At 45.0% G+C, this 18,369-nt stretch overlaps 1 protein-coding gene across 24 annotated transcripts in view; it reads left to right on the top strand.

Moving 5' to 3' along the window:
• ARPP21 (cAMP regulated phosphoprotein 21) overlaps positions 1-18,369 on the top strand; it is a 184,215-nt gene that overhangs the window by 42,286 nt on the left and 123,560 nt on the right. For 4 of the 24 annotated variants that reach the window (XM_057431671.1, XM_057431669.1, XM_057431683.1 and 1 more), the window contains exon 1: positions 12,553-12,895. The gene's annotated coding sequence lies outside the window, so the exon portion shown is untranslated. Of the gene's footprint in view, positions 1-8,831; positions 8,947-11,339; positions 11,479-11,520; positions 11,611-11,979; positions 12,003-12,261; positions 12,286-12,546; positions 12,896-18,369 lie in introns of those variants that run through there. The other 20 variants (XM_057431680.1, XM_057431668.1, XM_057431666.1 and 17 more) reach the window with 14 other exon arrangements.

Below are 18,369 nucleotides of genomic sequence, written 5' to 3'. Positions count from 1 at the left end.
CATCCAGGTCCTCATGATGTACAGGTCTATCAAAAATTGATGAGCTTTGTAATTCTGCTCCTGCAAATTTAGTACCATCTGTCCAATGCCCTTGTATTATAAACAGGCAGATGTGCTTGTGCCTTCAATGCAGGTGAGACGTTCTCCGTGCAGGCTCTATCTTTATGGGCTTCACTGGCTTTCTTGGTTTGCAAGGCTCATCTTTTTTTCCCTGTGGTGTTTTGGGAAAGAGGTTCCCAGTGTTGTTTATAGGAAAGCGATTACAGTTACAATGCAGGGAAGAGCTGATCTGTTGGGGTTTTTTTTTGGCTTATTTACTAAGCATATTTGTATGAAAATACTCTGCCTGTGATAAACACTAGAACTGCTTTATAAATCAAAATGAGTAGTTTATTGTTTGTGCTTTTAAACCCTGCGTTAATCAATACCAAACGTTTTGAAGGAATACATCGAGACGATGCTACCGGCAAGCGAGCTTGCTGCCAAGATCAGTGTAGTGTTCCCATCATCTTCATGGAGCTATTTTCAGACGGGGATGTAGGATGTTCCATTTTTGCAGAGTGCCATTACGTAAACTCGCAGTGATGGATAGCTCTTTCCCCTGCGTTACAATAGCCATAAGAAAGAGCAGAAGAAACAGGTGTGGAGAATAAATAAAAGCACTGGGAGATGGGTTGAATTGTTCAAAATTATCCATTACACAACAGGTAGAACGGGGATCAGATGTTTGACGCGCTGGCTCCTGCCTCATGGCGCCGCTTCACATGCAGCTTTCCCAGGTGATGCAGGGCTCATCTTTCTTGGGCTGTGGAGATCTCACGTAGCGTGCAACAACAAACTCAATTGTAAGAGCAAGCTTCAGCAGATTGCTCCCCACTACCACTACTTACTTCTCCTAGTGGCATCTCGCCTCTCCCTCTGCCCTATCTCCACGTTCATGAAGCACTTCCCTTTGCTGGCGTTTTCTTTTAGGAAGCTCTCCTGACATTGACAGGAAAGGCAAGAGAGGGAGAAGGCTTCTTTGCTTCACATACTCATCTACGCAGCGGATCACAGGACCATGTAATAGAGTTACAGATTTGAAACAAGGCTCCTGTTTGCCATGCCTATCTCACTTCCAGATTGCTTAATAAATCTTTTCTTCTTCATGAGGAATCTTGGAGGGCCTGTGTCTAACTCCTCGTAAGGGGAATGTGGTGATACAGACACATTTAATTATCTTAAACAGCTAGAATTTCATGACACAAGTATTAACAATAAACAAAAATATTGTTGAAAGCTACACAACATAAGGATGCTGCCATATGTCATTAAAATACATTTGTCTTTTAATTGTCGTATTAACCAGTTGATCCAGTGGGCTGTAAGTTTAGCACGAGCTTGGTCTGCATGAGGAATGGGCCATAAGATTATAATTGCAAATCTCCATGCCACTTACTAAACTGTGACTCATTTTACCTATTCTGACATTATTATCAACCTTCTCCAGTTGTTTTTATGTCTCTGTATAAAGATCAGCTTGACTGTTTTATTGTGTTTGTGTCTGACTTTGATGCTTCATTTCTTTTGTGTAAGTGCTGTTACTAACAGTCAAGCACATGAAGGTGTCCAAGGACTACACCATTGTGTTTAGAGTACAATTATTCCTTGATGATACTGGAAAATGATTAATGTGTCTAAATACAGAAACTATTTCACATGTAAAAAACAATCAAGATTAACAGTTACTGTGGCTCAGTATTCACTGTATTTTAAGGAAGTTTGTCTTCAACACAAACCACCAACAAAAAGCATAGAGCTTAGGGTCACTGTCCAACCTTCCAAGAGCAAATAGGACATCTCTGATGCTGGTCAAAGGACTTTTTGTGTGTGTGCATTCACTTGACTCTCAACAGGATTGTTCTGAAATTTCATGATAAGCATGTAACTGAGGAGCATCATCTGACCCCTTGTGAACGCCTGACGCTCTCTGCCCACAATGTCAGGAGGCTTTGAATGTGAACTTGCATATCCTATAGGTACCTTAACCCAGTGCTTTTGACCCCAGCATCAGCAGCAGAAGATGAAGCACTGCAATAGCCACAGAGAGCAGCCGAGTGTCGAGGCAAACAGATTTCAGGAGCACTCCATCTATTTACACAGTCCCACCATTTGCCCTTAGATACTGTATTTTCCTCCATTACAAGTGGATTGAATCTGGAATAGCACTGAAGTTGTCAGATTTTTTGGATGCTGAGCAAAGGAACTTTATTAGAATTGGGAAAGTAATGTCATTCTGAGACCTACTCTTTCTGCATCTCTCTCTCTTTCTTCTTCCTCTGTTTGTTTTCTGCCAAGAGCCTCCCTGCCTCCAAAGCCTGCTTTCTAGGTTTGGATTTAAAGAAACAATAGGAGTGGTTATATGTTTTGCTTCCTAATGTACTCCTAGTAACATTAAGTCCATAGCATGTAAGAATACATTAAAGAGCATGGAAGGACCAATTTTCAGTTCCTTCAGGTTTGGTTTTATTTGTTTGCTTGCTTGCTTGTTTCCCCCTACAGAACATTGCCTGATGTTAGAAAGTTTCATAAATCAGATAACTGAGATGCTGGTGGGTAGAATAGCAGCCTTGGAATGGGATCTTAATTGAATATAGCAGGATAATCATATTGGATCAGGCCTTGGATGCGATGCTGAGAAAGAATGTTTTGAAGTTGTTTGCTCTGTGGGACCACGCAGTTGCCATATTCACCAAGAAGTGTTTCAGGGAATTACTGAATGTAATTAATGAAATCATTAAATTGCACAGGGATTTTCAGTGACGCTGGAAATTGGTTAGAAATTTAAAGCAGACAGCATTAGAAAGAAAACCAACTGGGTTTGAAAGAGAACAGTCTTTTGTCACAAAAAAAAAAGCTGATTTTCCTATCTATTCCAGCAGCAAATCAGCAGTAAGAATTAATACAAAGGCAACAGATAGGTAAATGGCTCTAGCATACGAATCTTCATCTTTCTAGGTGTTCCATGCTTGGTTTAAGCAAATACGTCATTCATAGCCTGCTTTCCATCGATTCAGGCATGGCAGAATGTGCTTCTGTCCCATTTGAGACTATATCCCTATTTGGATTATGTTATGTATTTGCACAGATACTGGTTCCTGCTTTACTAACAGGGAGAGGCATAAAAGGGAACTTGCTGTGGAATGGCAGGAAATAGGTTTTTATATGCACATGTTCCCCATAATCTTAAGGTCAAGTTCGGTACTCGACAAAAGGGCTGACAGTAGCCATTCCTTTTAATTACCCCATTTTCCCCCCTGTGGCTGTCAGCAAGTTTACTCTTGGCTGTGGGAACCCAGCTTCTGTTGGCAGCGCAGGCACTGAGACGTGTAGAGCTTGTGCCTAGCGCATCCTGAGCCATGCCTTTCACTGTTAGGCTGTTCGGTGCCCCCACAACGTCTTTCAGGGTCTTCCAGGCTCTGGTTTATTGTATTAACCTTTGTCAGTCTGAAGCGCAGTAATTTGTATTTGTCACGACTGCCCTTCATCTGGTGTGGTGCAACCTTGGGCTTCTGTGTCTTGTCTTTTTTATCAGTGGAGGAGTCCGGTGTCTTGAATAATTAAACCGACATAAATAGTTGATCTTGGTGATACAGCATATAACACTGTGATGTCTTACATAAAAGCCACGGAATTTTACTTCTACTGTCTCATTTGCTTGAACTAGATTAAAAAACTGTTGTCATGAAAAATTAAAGATGATAATAATAGGCATTATCATCCTGTTTGCTACATGCTGCTAATATGGGGAGATTTAGATTTCTCCCGAGGAATGGTTTGATGCGTATTTGTTTTCAGTTACATTTGCATATGACACTTTAAAGAGAAAGATACTCCATTTGCTTTCACTGAGGAGGGTGTAAAAGTTCCATACTTCTTCCTCTTTGCTGCAGCACTGCAGGAGAGCCCTGTATTGTGCATCATAAAGAGATTGGGAAGCTGGGTAATTAATCATGAGCCTTTATGTAACAGAAAGTTTAAAATTCATTAGCTTTATATCAGAGCGAGTGTTATGCGAGAGAACGTGTTGTGAATGAGAGGGAGAGCCTTATAATTAAGAAAGTGTGTAAATAATAATGAAAGTCATTAGTGCCATTCAGTTTGTAAGAATGTCATAACGTAATTGGAGCATTAAAGTGAAATTTGCGATGACAAACATTAACGATACAAAAGAGGGAAAATGTGGTTATCTTTAGGCTGACAGATAATGTCAGCTTTCTTGCAAGACCCAGATGGTGCACAGGAAAATGGCACGAACGGTTTCATTTCCATGTTTTCATGGTTATGATATTTGGGAATACAGCGTCACAAACACACGGGGAGGTTTGTGTTCGTGAGCCAATGGTGCCTTGCAGAGTACAGAGTCCAGTGCTGAGCAATCGAAGCAATAGGTAGGGGATGTCTTGTCAGTGATGCAGGATTGTTGTTGCAATAAAGGTGAGGTGCGGCGTAGCCGTTTTCTGGCTGTCCCTCTCTCTGGATATGCACTTTGAATCCTTCTTTCCTTAAAGAAAATAAAATAAGAGAGGGGGAGGGAGGAAAGGGAGAGAATGATTTAACAATTATGCAGGAAATTATACAATGCTAAAATTGTACCATGTTCTGCTCTTTCAGTGAAGGGACTTTCGACAGTGTTGCACATCGCAAAGGCTGTAATTTTAGGGCGTGAAAAAATGTAGATTCCAAACAAAGGAAAATTTAAATATGTCTAGTGGGTAAGGCAATGTGAAACAAAAGGAAGGCAGCTGGAAAAAAATGGGGGGAACTGCATTATTTTAAGGGCAGTGACTGAGAAATAACTATGCTTAAGCATCCAAGACCTGAAAGGTCCAAGACCTCAAAGTGCTGGAAGCTTCAGTATCTGCCTTTGTGTTCTGTCCCTGCAGTACAACGCTGTGGGATTTCCTACTGCCCCCATCCATCCCTTCATGGTGAATGCATGGTTTAGTGTGAGGTGTCCCTGCCCATGGCAGGGGGGTTGGAACTGGATGATCTTAAGGTCCTTTCCAACCCTAACTATTCTATGATTCTATCTTTACATAAGCAGTCATTCACTCTTTGCTGCCTCTTTTCTGCAGCTCACTAAACCAACACTAAAGTTGACTGCAAAGTGTTTAAGAGAAACACTGCAACTTGCTAAAAGGGCACCACAGCAATCCCCACACCTTATCAAATGATTACTGCTGTAGGATTTTAACCCATAGCTCCTTGGAAGACCCCTAACGCTTCCCACCCACATGACAAAGGCCACATTTTGCTACTTTTATCACTGAGAGAACTTGAGAGGGTTTTCAAGTGACACATAGCAAGAATTACTCTCTGTTTACTGTAGGGCTGCTGTTGGGATCTTTCAGCATAGTCACACTGACTATGCTGAATTATGGCTACGTCTGTGCCTTTCCTGGTCATATTTGCTGAGCACAAGCAAAACTAATGTGACAATACATAAGGTGTAGAAAGAGGCTGCCATTGCCTCCAGTAGTTTGTACAGGGCTGGGTTTGGAAAGCGTGGTTTAGCCCAGGTGTTGAGTTTTGGGTTGGGTTGGGGTTCTTGTTGGTTGCTCCTGTTCTTTGGCACATCTGCACGCTCTTTTGCACATAAAGCATCACAGGCCCTTAAAGGGGGCAACCACCTCATTTAACGTGGATTGTGAGGGGAACTGATTAGCCAGAATATTGTGATGGTTTTCACTGTGGATGATCTCATCTCCTCCTGAGCAGCGTTCGTGACCAGTGCTTGCCTGCTCTCTAGGTGTGCCAGGAGGAAAGCTAGGGTTTTGTACTTTGCTGTAGACAAAGGGCTGCAATAAAGCCTTTTCCTGCTAAAATTCTGATGGGAAACTGCTTTGTGCTAGTGAAGTTGTTTGTGATTCCTATTGCTGAGGAGTGCAACTACCCTCTTGCAGATGCTATCTTTGTCATATATCTCCTTAGAGCCACTCATACTTGTAAGCCAAGCAATTCCTGGGCTCTTGGGTGACCCTGAGCCGTTGGATTATTAAAGCTCATAAATCCTATTGAAAGACTGGAATTTCCTCAGCCTGATTTCTTCCCTACAGTGCTCTAATACGTGTAGGTACTGCACATTCCCCGCAATGAATCACAGATCTCAGGATAGCCAAGATAGCCTGGGACTCTCCCTCCTCCTCTTTTTATCACCATTTTCTCTCCGGCCCATCCTAACACCGCGTCTCACAACATTCTTGCTGACTTTCTTCTCTCACTGCTCTTCCTCACCACTGCTTTTTATTTGTCTCTTTGCCCTAACGTGCACACTGCATATATATATATATATATATATATCATAAAAACCACTATGATGCTAAATTCCTACGTTAGAGATGTGCTTCTGTCCAGAGCAACTGAGAGCTGCCCACTGCCTTGATCTCCCAACCTGTCATAGCTCTTTGAATGCTGTCTGCCATATGACTGAGTCAGAAGGATGCCAGGCTGAGCCCTCTGGGTAGCATTTGACTTACTTCAGAACCAGTCCACTGCCCCCCCAACACCCTGACCTGGAAGTCCTCCAGTCCTTCTGCCTATAGAATAAAGGAAGGAAAAGGCTACAACACAAGAGTCCCTCTGCACCAGTGCTACAGCTCTCCAAGCTAGGGTTGCAATTCCTGCTCATCTTCCTGTAAGAGTCACAACTGAGCAGTGATTCGGAGCTAGTTTCTGGTCTGAGTTGGGGTCAGAGAACTCTTCATGGGGTGAGGAAGTCCACATTGGAATATCCTTTTGAAGGGACACAGATACGGCACGTCAAACACTTCAGGATTTCCAAAAGAAACAAAGAGGGGATTTGAAATGTTAAACACGAAGAAATGATGTGGGGGGAAAACACCTTCCTCAGCCCCTCTAGCAACAGATTATAGTTGTAAAGCGTTATTCATTGATCTTCCTCTAAAGAGACAGCCCCAGATTTAGGTGCCTGATCTTAATCCTAATGAAGTCCACTGCAAAATTCCCACTGACTTCAGTGGGAACAGCAGAAAGCTTCTCTTTTTGCATCAAATCTGAGCTACCAGGACAAGCTGCACACAAATTGCTTGCTTAATTTTCCTTTATTGGTAATGCTATAGGTGGAATAAATATTTGGGTTCTTCCCGAGAAGTGTTTGGAACGGCAGCAATTTGGCTGTATTTCCATATTGTAAAGTGCCATTCCCGATAAAGCACAGTATTTTTAAGTTCCTCTCCAAATTCTTCCTGGTTATTTTGTTTGTCACACATAAAAATGGAATAAAAGTTGAAAGCAAACAACTAAGACTGATCTCTCGTACAGGTTATGGTAAAATCCATCAACAGTTAGCTTATTATACTGTTGTGCCTCAATCGGAATCGTTCCATAACTCCAAAACACAATACACTTCATACGCTAGCTTTGCTTCACTGAGAAATGACTAGAGGTAGAAGAAATGTGCAGCCACTCATGCAGGCTTTCATTAATGTGTTCAGTAACACCACACACCTTCTATTCCAGGAACCTCCTGTGAGTGCAGAACTGCATGAAGCTCCCTATGGTTGTCTGACATCCCCTACAAACCCTGATGCTGGTTTTTGAGAGCCCACTAAGGTTTTTCCTCGATTCCTAAGTGAAAATTGAGTTAACAGAGTCAGAAAGTGTGCTCGCAGTGAGCAAGTAATACAGTCTGTTGTTGTCGTGCTCTGAAAACACCTTGAGCTGAAGGGTTTGGTGCTGCCTCTTGTGTGCTTGTTCAGCTTGGAGGAAAAAAGGCTCTGCAGAGACCTTGTAACAGTGTTCCGGTACCTAAAGGGGGCCGACAAGAAAGCTGGAGAAGGGATTCTGGCAAGGGCATGTAGGGACAGGACAAGGGGGAAAGGCTTTAAACTGGCAGAGGGGAGACTGAGATGAGCTCTTAGGCAGAAGCTCTTCCCTGTGCGGGTGCTGAGGCGCTGGCACAGGGTGCCCAGAGAAGCTGTGGCTGCCCCATCCCTGGCAGTGTTCAAGGCCAGGTTGGACACAGGGGCTTGGAGCAAGCTGCTCTAGTGGAAGGGGTCCTTGCCCATGGGACACAAACCCCCCTGTGATTATTCTGTGACACCTTTGCTTCACTGCTGTAGCATGGTCCTTATTGCACAAGGGCACTTTGCAGGACCAGAGTCCCAGAAAGCATGTGCTGGGGGTTACTTAAATGCTTTATTCCAGAAAGTATTTGGACAAGCAGGTCATGTGTCTGCCTGTCTTCTTTTTTTTCCCCAATGACTGCCAGAATCTGGCAATGCAACAGCCACAAAAAGGTGTCAGAGGTCTGAGGAGCTCATCAAATTCTGCCTGTGCTTGAACACAGAGCTTCTACCGACTTCCATGAAGCTCTAATGGACAGTTGTCCTTCTGCACGCTTACAAATCAGCACATGCAGCTGCAAAGCATTGCCGTGGCTCCCCACCTCTTGAGTATTATGGTTGTGCAGTGATTGTGAGTTTTCTTTCTGCAAAGAAAAGCCCTGAAGAGGGGATGTAGAATCCATATTCCCTTAGGTTTGTAGCTGACTGCGAAGGTCTGAGGTGATATCTCAGCAAAGGGAGGCAGTTTCACCTCTTTGCACATGCTGTGTTTGATGCTGCTTGCCATTCTCACTGGAAATACTAGCTTGCATGATACTAGGGTGAGACTTGGGTTTGGTTTTTTTTTCTGAGTATTTCCTTTGATGTTGCTGTCGCTGATACCTTTTAGCATCTGCTAACTTGCCCCAAGCGCATCCTGCCCCGCAGGAGGGAGTGGAGTGAACTGCCAGGACTACAGCTCGATGCCTTTTTGTCTGTTCACAGATCTGACACACAGCTCTGGCACTCCCCACTCTGAAGACACCCCAGTATCCCAGCGGTGGCAGACAAGCTGTGCACACGTGGCTGATTCCCATGTTCATCGTGTCCAGTGACTGGGGTAAGGTGCTGTTCACTCCCCTCACTCCCTCTCCTCTTTGCAGGTGAGTTGCAGGCTGTCTAGCAAAGGCATGAGTGAGTAGGGCTTGATCATCCTGATCAAGCCTGCGTTCCTGTCATTAACTGGGTACCTCGCTTGGGAGAGAGGGGGATGATGTGCAGCAGCCAGGAGAGGTCCTCTGCATTCCAGTGCATGTTCAAGATGGTCATTTTGGGATACAAGCTTTGGTCCACAGTGGAGATGGCTGAAAGAAATCCTCCAGAAGCAAAGAGCTGGTCCTTCCCCCGTGTGCTGTAGAATACTAGTGCCATTTAGAGCCTTTCTGCTAGGTTTTTTTGCGCTTTCAGATGCAATTTGTAGCACATCGGGTGGGGATATGAAATGAAAAGCAGCTGGAGCCACACATGCCCATGCTAGGAGCCCATGCTAAGCCCCATCAGGAGGTGCATGAGCGGAACAGGTTTTGGTGCACAGAGCTGAACGCCACTGATCACTCGAGGCGTGCACCAGGAGCCTGCTGATGCACACCCTGTTGTGGTTCACTGCTCACTGTATTCTTCCAGTCAGATGCCATTCAGCAGTCCCTGGTGAAAGCAAGGGTTTGCTTCCAAGGGGAAAGAGGGATTCCAGGGGTGCCTGGAGAATTCCCACTCAAGCAGACGTGGTGCCCTCCAGCCTCCCATGCATTTGTCTGTGTTTGGCTGGTACATGACTGGTTAATTGTGGCAAACTGCCTTCTGTACCAAGGACCTTCTGGAAGCACATAACAAAAGGAGTGCGTTTTCAGCCGTGTGTTTTAAATCAGGAGTGTCTGTCTGTGGGAGTTGGATTATTTGTATCGCTGCAGACAGAAACAATGACTGCACTTCCTAGGACCTTGCTGCTTTTTACTTATTGACTGTTTATTTTTCATCCTTACGATTACTAATTGCAGCCAGTACCAGACGCTTCTGTCTCCTCTCAGGTTATTGTAGTAGAGGGCATTGTACCAGATGCATGGTTATTCACAGAGCATGCATTTCCAGCAGCTGAATGGCGGGATCTGCTCTAAGTGATCTATGGCAATTACATTTGGTGTTGTACAGCTATAATTTCACTGCATATTAATAGCCACCTAGAAAAGAGGTAAATGCCCTTTTCTCAGCTGAGTGCAGAATGAACGCCGGGATGCATTCAGTTGGGTAAAGCGAGGCTCAGATTTTAAATGGATAGCAGGGGTTTTATGTGGTTTATGTGCATTGTCTGTTTCCGTCTGCCTTGATGGTGTGCAGTGAGGCTGATGGATAAGCATCATCACGGCAGATCCTGGATAGAGATGTGCTGGGAAGGGGGAGGGCAGGGGAAAGGGATCATGTGCCCCATTTTAAGTGGTTCGTCTCCTATACCCCAAATCTGCTGCAGGCCTTTTTGTTGGTGGTTTTTTCCCCCCCTTTCATCAGCTCAACCCATCAGTGGGGATCAGCAGCAATAATAATCAAAACCACCCTCCACTAAATCTGGAGCCAAGGGCCCGTTTTCTTTCCTCCTTTTTTTCTTCTGGGAGGGTGGGGGGGGAGGCAGCGATATGGAGTGGGTGGGAGCAGATAACAAGGGATCTGAGGAGATTAACGAGCTTTCTCCTTATTAGCGCTGCTCCCGGGTGCTTTGTCTGTGCTTCTGGGCTGAGGGATGGGCTGACGGGGAGGACGCGAGGGGGAGCGGCGGGCAGGAAGCCACCCAGCACACGCAGGGCCGGGCAGGCAGACCGACAGGCATCCCCACCCCGCACAGCGCCCTGCCGGCTGCGGGTGGTAAAGGGCGGGTATCGGGGAAGGGATGGTTCGGGGGGTGCCCGCAATGGCTGCGGGGCCGGCGGCGGGGCCTGCGGTCCGAGGCGCGGCACGCAACGTGGGCGGGGAGAGGGGAAGGGAGAGGGAAGAGACCCGCAGGCAGAGCGCGGCGCGGCGCAGCCGGGGAGCGAGGCACATAAAGGACGGAGGCCGGGGGCAGAGCAGCGTGAGGGGACCCGGTCGGGCACCGGGAGAGGCGGAGGAGGAAGAGACGATGCCTTACAGGAAGCCAGGCACTGTACTGTAACAGCAGCGTGGTTTGCAGCAAAATAAACTAACCGGCCAGCCCCAAAATACCAAACAAACAAAAATTAACCCGAGGCGCTGCGGGCAGATCGCGTTTGCAGGCAAGTTTTTAAAAAAAAAACAAAAAACAAGAAAGCCAAAAAAAAAGAAAAATGGAAAGAAAAAGCCAAACCCAGGATCTGTGTGGCGTGATGCTCTTTGTTGTTGCGGTGATTTGTATACTGTGTATCCCCTCCCCCCCCCTTTCCAGCATGTGTTTTCTGTCATGTCGTTGGGATCGTTCCCCCACCACCCTTCCCTCCCGCGAGCTTTTAATTTTGGAGGTCAGGGCGGCTTTGAGCATGTGGAGCGGTGGGAACGGGAGCGAGGAGCCGTGCATGGAGCGCTGGGGCGTGCGCCTGGGACGGGCGATGTGCAATTATTTATAGCAGTTGCAGCAGCCCGGCGCCGAGATGTGGTATTTACCGGGGGGGGGGGGGGGGGGGGGAAAGGAAGGACGGAAGGAAGGAAGGAAGGGGAGAGCGCGGTGGGGCAGGATGAGAGCGGTGCTGGAGCCGGAGCCTCGGAGCGCCGGGGTGGCGGAACGCAGGTACGGCGGGCGGAGGGACCCCGCGCTGCCGCCTTGCCTTGCCCCTGCTCTGTGCGCGGTGGGACGGGGGTGAGGTGATGCGGCCGGAGCTCGGCGGTGCCTGGGGACGGGGCGGGGGGGGGGACGGACGGGACATTTCCCTCCTCCCAGCGGTCCCTTGAGCTGAAATGCATCGAAGTGTGGGGAAAAAGCAGCCCCACAGAACCCAGCTTCCACTCGCTGGTTTGTGAACAGCATCGAAGGATCCGCTTTAAAAAGCTGGGTGGGGGAAAGCCCGGGCTTGTTTGCCTGGCATTGTTCTTACGGGCGGCGGATGTAGTTGATGCTTCCTCAGCATCTCTTCTTTTTTGCATGCAGTGAAGGAGGAGCGCAAGCCCGGGAGTTATTGTTGGGTATCCTAGCAGCTTGCTTTCATAAAAATATAGTTCATGTTGCTCTGTTTAGCATCATTGTCTGTGCCTTTCAGCGAGAGCTCTTGTAGATCTGACCAACTCATCCAGAGCAGCCATTGCGCAGCCTTGTTTAATTGGTGTTTCTTTTTCTTTTTATTTAACTGGTTTTGGGCATTCATTCACCGTTTTGGCTGGTGGGGGAGACACACTCCCGGTTCGGGTGCGTTATTTCCCGTGCTAGGTGTGCTTTTGTGGCTCTGCTCTCCCATCCCTGCGCTTCCAGGTGTGTGCGGTTTTGCTTGAATTCATTGCTGTGAATGTGCCGGGAGGGGGGGGGACGACGACACACATACACATAAAGGCGTTCAGGAGCAGCACAAGTGTTTGCTCATCCCCTCTTTGACTTCTCTACCATTTGCTCATCCTCTCTTTGACTTCTCTACCCTTGCGCTGAGGTAGATGCATGCACTCTTGTAACTGGCATATGTAGATTTTAGGCAAGTACAAATTGAAGCTGAGGGTGATGGGGAGGGGAAAAAAAAGGCAACCCAAATTGCTGTAAACTGACCTGCAACTCTTCAGTCGCATAATTTAACTGCACGCTGGTTTTTGTTTTAGCAGTCTTCGTCACGGATCGAGGCAAGTTTGTGTGCACAATTAGGCTTGCACGTTGGTAATCTCGCAGTGCCTTTGCCTCTCGGCTCCCAGTTGGGCATGGTTACCTTGAGAGCTGTGGGATCAGCACTGCTGGAGCATGCTCCGGTGGGGAGAGCGGGTGTGTGCTGGTTTTAATGCTATTTAATGAAGATGCTTCTCACTCTGCAATATACGGAGCATAATGGAAGAGCAGAGCGGTGATTGGTTATGGATACTGGAAAAGGAGAGATGCAAAGGTAAAAATGGAAATCCCTGAAATATTTCTATTCCATTAATGAAATAAAATGCAGCTGTGCAGAAGGGTGCTCGGTTCGCTGGGGTTAGTCAGACCGTTTGGTGGTGTCTAAGATGATAGAAGAAATGATTTCAAAAGTTGTATGAAACAAACTGCAGACAGGAGCTGATCTTGTGCTGTTGGCAAATCTGACTGTGTGTGGGTATGCTGAAGTCAAAGGAGAATATGCCATTTTTATTCTTTTTGGGTTTTTTAATGTTGGTGTGTCTTCCAATGGAGTAGTGCTAAGAAGCATCTTAATATTGAATTTGTTCTGGCGCTAACTGGTTTCAATGGTGAGGTATTTATATTCTTATCAGTAGCCTCCTGAAGCAGGACTTTAGAGTTTTTATTCCCCACAGTTAAAAGTTATTTCAGTTGATATTAAAAATCCTTGTTGCATGTAAAGCTCGCAGAGTGCCAGCAGCTCTAAACCTCTTGCAATCTATGTGTAAAGGGAAATACCTCTAGATGAATGCAGTGTACACCGTTATGCATGATGCTTGAAGATACTTTTGGAAGCCTGCCTTGTTTAGTGCTGTGTATCTGCAGTCAGAAATGCATTTATGAGCTATTTGCAAGTAGCACGCTCTAAGAATCGTGTGGAGAAACTTGCCTTGATTAAAGATGTCTTGTAGAAACCAGCTGTATTTGCTGTGTTGCCTGCAGTTTTACATGATGCAGGTCTAAGAAATGGCTGTGTGCCCATCCTGCAAAGCCCTTTCTCAAGCAATTGTTTCTTTTTTTGCTCTTTGATTGCCCCAGGGCTAAGCGTGCAAGCGAGGGTTGCTTAGGCAAGTGTTGTGCTGTATCGTACCCATGAAGGAAGAATTGCATTGGGATGGTAGGGGGAACGCAATGATGGTTTTAACACAGGTGCTATGGTAGGTCTCGGGGAGAGAACGGTGCAACAGTCAGTTGGAAACTTCATCCTGCTGGAGTAAAGCTGTGTGCCAAATCCTGGTGGTGTTGCTGTTCCCCCTGGGCTTTACTGGGGTTATTGGCACGGTTGCAGTAAACTGGACTTGGCCTGATAAATCTCTGCTGTTAAACGGAATTTCTGGGGGTACATAAAAGAAACCCAGAAAGTTTCAGGATCTGCTGCGCTCTCGGCATCTTCCCTGGTTATGAATTTAACAACTAACCGTAAACTTGGTGGAAATGGGGAGAAGTGCACTGATCCTAGGATGGCTTACTTACAGCCTGTATTTCCTCTCGTAGGCATTGCTCTTGCTACCATCAGTGGGAGCCTTAAATTTGGAAGTGCATCCAGGGTTTGGTTCGATCCTTTTATCAGTGCTACAGACAGATGCAGGGACAAATCTTCAGCAGCTGTAAATTGATGTAGTTCCATTGGCTTTAAGACCAGTGTAGATTTACACCAGCTGATGATACGCCCTTCTGCTTGTAACATGCAGGATCTGTAACTTGCACTGAGTGGTATTATCGGTTCTGATGGTGTTAATTTCAGAGTAGGAAAAGGATTTTGGCAGACTGGCAAATCCTTGCTTATAGGTACCACTCACAAATGAGTGGCTTGATCCAGTGAGTGCTCCCAGCTCCATTTATTCCCTCGGTGGTAAAGAGAATTTGTAACTTCCGTGATTGTTTAAAGGAAACGCTATTGGTATTGAGGAATCTATTTTAAAAACTATAATTAAAGGTTGGCTAGTTGAGAAGCAATGTAATTACTGTGCAATAAACTTGCAAAATCAGTTTGTCCCCTGCTCGTTCATTTATTAGATCTGAAGGTCTTCATTAATACTGTCAGCAGGTAGTAAGTCAAGCAAATGGGTCACTTTCTCTTCTAGAGGAGTGAAAGAGTCATCAAACAAGTAATACATGGTAAAGAGTCTGTGTGTTCCGGTGGAGAGCACTTGGTTCTGAAGACTTAAAAGTGTTGGGTATGAACATTTCTGTGCCTGTTTGGTAACATGCGTTTCTAGGGCGCGTTCTCTTTTGATGGCAAACTGCAACCCAGGTAAGTAGGATTTTCCCCATTTTAATGCTGAGTGAATTGAGCTGCGGATACATTATGCAAACCATGTGAGGTCATGAATCTAGTGTTTGACCACCATCAAAATGAGATCTATTCCAGTCTCCAGCCTTACACGGGTCACCCCTGACTGATTGATGGGCTTGGCTTTGTTTTCGGGTTTTCCCACCTCATACATGAAATGATGACTTTCAGAAACATGTAGATCTAAATAAACTGTACCTGTTGGTTTTTAATGGTTGCAAATGTTTTGGTTTTGCTTAATTTAATGATAAGCCCTTCTTGCAAGGAAGTGCCTTCAGAACAAGTGTGAGGAATGACTCATGTCTGGACTTGTTGGGGTTTTTTTTGCTTTTTAATATATTAAACATGCCTGTAAGTGCAGGTAGACATATTGGTTACTGTTCATGGACGGGATGTGTTTTGTCTTGGGCTCTGTTTAAGAAGGAGATTTAAACCCAGATCAGAACAATGGCCACCCTGCTTTGCGTGAGCGTATCAGTGTGCATGCACACACAGTTTGTTAGAAAATCAACCAGACATTACGCTATAAACCTCCAGTACTGCCTGCTTTAATGAAAACTCTTTGTTTTATAAGTAACATCTATGGTGAGTTCTTGGCAAGGAAGTCCTCATTTGCCAGTGGAGGTCCAAACCACTTAATTACAGGACTTAAGAGCTAAACTGCTCGTCGTTTTCTTAGAGGTTTGAAACTTCACGTTAGCTCATATGGTTGCTTTACAGTAGCTAAACGTGGTGATGCATTGCTGATGGCCCTGTGTAAGAATGCTCCCTATATAGAGGTCTTTTATGGTTTTTCTTAGCTTATCTTCATTTATAAGAATACATGAATTATCTATATTGATACTTAAGGTGTAGCGTATGCGATCTGAAATGACAAACTGCATTAATTCCAGAGGAAGAGCACTGGGGCTCTGTGTCAACTTCAGGGAAAAAGCCCTGAGCAAACACTTCCATAATGTCCTACCACAATTGCCCTCTTCTACCTGTAAATAACGTTGCTGGTGTTTACTGCTGCTTCCCTTTTCACTGTTGTGGCTTCCAGGCAATCCATCATCAGTACGCTTATTTTATGGTCCCTTGGAAAAAGGGGTTACTGAGGAGGTCTCCTTTCATTCAGATGTATCGGGTTTTAATCTGTGGTGAGATTTTGAGCCCACGTTAGATTGTTCTAGATTCCTAAATCAGTAATAAACCGGTACATGAAAACGTTATGCCGCTTTTCTCCCCTCCCCTGTTACACCTAAATTCCCTGTTCCTCAGAGGAAGAAGTGGTCTGAATATGAGGAGAAATGCAGAGAAACAAGGAGTAAACAAAACAGCCTCTTTTACAGCAGTGAGTACATACGGGCTGTTTAGATGAGGTAACTGCTGTGATGAACATGGTGAAAAATACCCAATCCTAGAGAGCCCACAGGTTTTCCTGCTAATGCTGAAGAAGCTATGCAGTGTGAGGGTGATAATATCATACAGCATGACTTAGCTGAAATGCAGAAGGCGTAGTTAGGCAGCGACAGCTGGGAATTTGGAACTGATGATTTGGATATCCAGTGACTTTCTGAAGCGGGTTTAAGAGTGTTTTCTAGTCTCTGGCAATATATGGAGGCAGTAACCGCATAAGGCTGTTCTTGGGGCAGGCACGTTCACGTAGCCTATGTTGAAGTATGTAAGGTGAGGAGTGTGTTTTTGTAAGTGAAAGAAAATACTGCTCCGGAGAAACTGGGACGCTTTTAGGCTGATTTCTCCAAATCAGATGTCTGCTCTTGAGCTTTTCAGGCCAAGAGTCCCAGCTAACAAGAAGAATACCACGAGAAAGCCAAGTCCTGTGTAAAGTATTCTTGTAACTTAATGCTTTTTAGTGTATTTCTCATTTCGTCTGGAGCAATAACGTGATTTATTTATGAGCTGTTTATACAGGGCTCGTGTTAAAAGTGTAGAAGCTCAGTAACATCTTCCAAGTGATGAAACTGTCTCTTTCCTAAATTGGATGCCTTCAGGATTTTGAGTCAAAGGAAAACTTAAATGGTCAGCAGGATGGTATTAAAAACTGATAAGCAATTAAACAGGACCCCCTAAGCATCCCCCTTCCTCCACTGTTGAATGCTCTGGCTTTTATTTAGCAAAGGTTTTGCCTTCTGTTTTTAATCTGTGCTAACACATGAAAATCAAGTATACACGAACCAGCTCCTTTCAGGCTTCTGTTTCAGCCCCGTTTTAAGAGCCACGCAGCAGTGATTTTTATTGGATTCATAAAATCATCAGAGCCAGTTTTATGCCCTAGGAATTGAATTCCGTCATCAAAAGCGTGCCTGAACAGCTAATAATTTTGTCATTAACCCTGTTGCAGCAGTTGCATTTTTTATTGCCTGGTGAGTCGAGGTTTCCCTGTGCCTTCAATACAGAAAGCATTTTGTAAGCTTTGATTTGTCATTAAATATGAGCAGTCAGCTTGTGGTGCTTTTCTTCGCAGGGAGCACGTGCATCTTTGGTGACTCGCAGGGCTTCTCGTGGTGTGATAGTTTATTTACTGGGAAGGAAGTTACCACAACGTGGTCCTGAGTAAAGGAGGCTTTTCAGTCGGATGAAGCTAATGCAGTTAACTGCAGCGATTAGAAGTATGTTACAAGTACAGTTAAATTCTTGCAGTTAAATGCTCTGTGCTAAATACTGTTGAATGCAATAGCAAGTTTTACTGGGAGGGCAAACTCCCCAGTAAACTCCTGTTTTACTAGGGAATCTGCTCTCATGTAGAATAGGTACAGCACAATGTCCTTGTGGAGAATATGCCTGCTTTGTGGTTTTGGGGTGTTTGTGCCATTGAACTTGGAATGCTGTGCCTTCAGCAGCACAGAAGTAAATCCTAATAGCAGGGGTTCAAGCTAGACTTTAAGGTTTTTCCATTTTCAAGTGACTGTTCTGTTTCTAAATACATTGCCACTGGCATAACAGTTAAAATAGCTTGAGCTTGCTTAATGTATTATAAAGTGTTTGTCATGGAGTCAGAAATGTGTATGGTGCCATAAAAGCTTTAGGAGAAACACATCAAATAAATTGCTCCACTCCGAAGGCTCACTACAGATTTTAATGTAAGGCCAGGAAATGTCTGATAGCGTCATAATTTGTGTATTTTATAAACCATGAAATCTAAAGAGAGGAGGTCTGACTCTCATGCTTGTGGGTTTTCTTCCTTTAAGAAAAATCAGAGTTTTCTCCTACCAACAAAAAAAAAACAGGAAAATTGTGAACGTTAGATCTAAAAGGGAAGCATAACGAGTAAGTTAAGGCATCTTTAAGTACCGTATTTCATTACATATAGTACCATGAGAAAAATGATAATGAAACCATGTTTGATTTGAGTATGTTTTTTGAGGAAGCTTTAATTCACAGAAAACAAGTCGATATGGAAAATGCATTGTACT

Source organism: Pezoporus wallicus, unplaced genomic scaffold (genome assembly GCF_028554395.1).
Source record: "Pezoporus wallicus isolate ANWC-B61680 ecotype Strahan unplaced genomic scaffold, APGP_CSIRO_Pwel_v1 scaffold_11491, whole genome shotgun sequence".
Taxonomy (NCBI): domain Eukaryota; kingdom Metazoa; phylum Chordata; class Aves; order Psittaciformes; family Psittacidae; genus Pezoporus; species Pezoporus wallicus.
This window is presented reverse-complemented; position numbering and strand designations above follow the sequence as displayed.